The sequence below is a fragment of the Rutidosis leptorrhynchoides genome, chromosome 5 (genome assembly GCF_046630445.1).
Source record: "Rutidosis leptorrhynchoides isolate AG116_Rl617_1_P2 chromosome 5, CSIRO_AGI_Rlap_v1, whole genome shotgun sequence".
NCBI classification, from domain to species: Eukaryota; Viridiplantae; Streptophyta; class Magnoliopsida; order Asterales; family Asteraceae; genus Rutidosis; species Rutidosis leptorrhynchoides.
Window position 1 is genome coordinate 178707305 of NC_092337.1, and position 2503 is coordinate 178709807.

A 2503-nucleotide genomic window follows, 5' to 3' on the forward strand; every position below is an offset into this window, starting at 1 on the left:
TTTTGCGGAAACGGAATCAAAGTCATGGCTAGAATCGGCTCTAGCCGCTTTAGATGATCGAAAGATATCTTTTTCTTGGTGCCACTCATGCGAGTGGGAGGCTGTGTTATCAATAATTTTGTAAGCTTCAGTTGCGGTTTTCTTCATAATGGAACCACCAGCTGTTATGTCGATGTCTTTTCGTGTAGCAACGTTGACACCTTGGTAGAATATTTGTACTATTTGATAAGTGTCTAAACCGTGTTGAGGACATCCTCTCAACATCCTTCCGAATCTTGTCCACGCCTCATATAATGTTTCATTTGGCTTTTGTGTGAACGTAACAATTTCTCCTTGAAGTCTCACGGCTTTAGATGACGGAAAGAATCTTTGAAGAAATTTTTCAACTAAGACATCCCATGTGTCAATCGCCCCTTCAGGTAACGATTCTAACCAATCTTTGGCTTCTCCTTTTAAAGTCCAAGGAAACAACATGAGATAGATCTGCTCATCTTCCACTTCTCGGATTTTGAATAGTGTACAAATTCTTTTAAACGTACGAAGGTGTTCGTTAGGATCTTCATTCGGTGCACCACTGAATTGGCATTGGTTAGTTACCATGTGTAGAATTTGTCCTTTGATTTCATAATCTGGCGCATTAACTTCTGGCTTAATAATGGCGTGACCTTGGCCCGTGCGTGTGGCTCTCATTCGATCTTCCATACTTAGAGGTTCCGTTACTTCCATAATTGAATTTGTTGAATACGAATCACTAGAGGATTCTGATTTAATGGTTTGTGGCTCAGGAGGAATAATTAGTGGTTCAAGATCTTGGAATTGTCCTTGAATATGCTCCGGGTTCTTAATTGTGAAGTCGGGTTCAAAAGATGGATTATCGGAAATTTGAGTTGGAGTTCTTGTTCGACTAGATGACGATTCTAAAGAAAAATCAACGGCGACAATATTTGCTAGATGTCTTGATCGAGTTACAGGTGGTGAACGTATGACCGGCGGCGAACGTCTTGCTCTGTGCATTCACTGAATATCCTATTAGTTTTTAAAAAGGAAAGAAAAATTATAATAAGTTATCCAATTAATAGACTTTTCTGATTTTGCCCACGTTTCGAATAGCCAAAAGATGCAGCAGAGGGGCAGGATTCGTTTGGTCTCAATATAATTGAGTACTGTTTGGCTCCAATAACCCGGTCCACGTACAAATCCAACTATTACTACGAACCAGAAAATTTTGATGTCTATTAATTTAACCACTTAAAATAAATTTTCGTAATTTTAAGAAATTTAGAGAAGAAGTAGAAAAAATTCTAAGTCTTAAAAACTAGAATGGCGAGAAATAAGAGAGAAAAAGATTGCGCGTCGAAAAGTGTCGAAAAATAAAAAGGTCGAAAAATAGGCGTCGAAAAATAAAAATAAGAAAGTAGTGCGAAATACGGCGTCGTAAAATTCTAAAGCACCTAAAACTTAGTCTAAGGAATAAGCACTTAAGGGATTTTACGGCAAAGCCTAAAAATTCTAGAAGTAAAAATAACTATGGCAAAACTAAACTTAATACTAAAAGTTGCGACTATAGTCTAAAAATCTAAAGGTAATAAAACTAAAAAAAAACATTTTTTTTTTATAGACAAAATTTTAAAAATATATATATTTTTTTTTTAATAATTTTTTTTTTTTTTTACGTTTTTGTTTTTTTTTTTTTACGTTTTTGTTTTTTTTTTTACGTTTTTTTTTTTTTTTTTCCCTTTTTTTTTTTTTTTTTTTTAAATTTTTAAAAAAAAAACGATTTTTTTTTTTTACAAAATTTTTTTTTTTAAAACGAATTTTTTTTTTCTTTTAAAAAAAAAACGATTTTTTTTTTTACACAAATTTTTTTTTTTTTTTTTTTTTAAAAACGAAATTTTTTTTTTTTTTTTTTTTTTAAAAAACGATTTTTTTTTTTTAAAAAAACGATTTTTTTTTACAAATTAATAATTTTTTTATAATTATAATTTTTTTTTCAAAACTTTTTTTTTTTTTAATTCATTTACTATTCATGAATAGTAAATGAAAATAAATTAATTAATTTACTATTCACATGAAAGCGACATGATAGCAATTATTAATTATAAGTTACATAATATACTCCTGAAGTATTTAATAAATACGACTTTTTTTTAAAATTTACGTATAAATTTTTGATTCTTAAATATTATTATATTATTATATTCTATTTCAATATTATTATATTATTATATTCTATTTCAATATTATTATATTATTATATTTTATTTCAATATTATTATAATTAAAAATATAGCGTTTTAGCGCTCCCCGGCAGCGGCGCCAAAAACTTGATGATGTAGCGTGAGGGTACGAAATAGTATTATTTTTAATACAAAATAATACAAAATATGACACAAGTTTTATTAATTTACGGATGGGATATACCTAAACCTTGCTACAACACTATAGGCAGTGTACCTAATCGTAGAGTAGTGTAGTTTTTAGTAAGTCCGGTTCGTTCCACAGG

At 29.8% G+C, this 2503-nt stretch overlaps 1 non-coding gene across 1 annotated transcript; it reads left to right on the forward strand.

Moving 5' to 3' along the window:
* The first annotated feature begins 235 nt into the window (after nt 1-235).
* LOC139850879 (small nucleolar RNA R71) lies at nt 236-342 on the forward strand. Its single transcript, XR_011760255.1, has one exon. It is a non-coding gene; the product is annotated as a small nucleolar RNA R71 (small nucleolar RNA).
* Nucleotides 343-2503: the final 2161 nt, after the last annotated feature.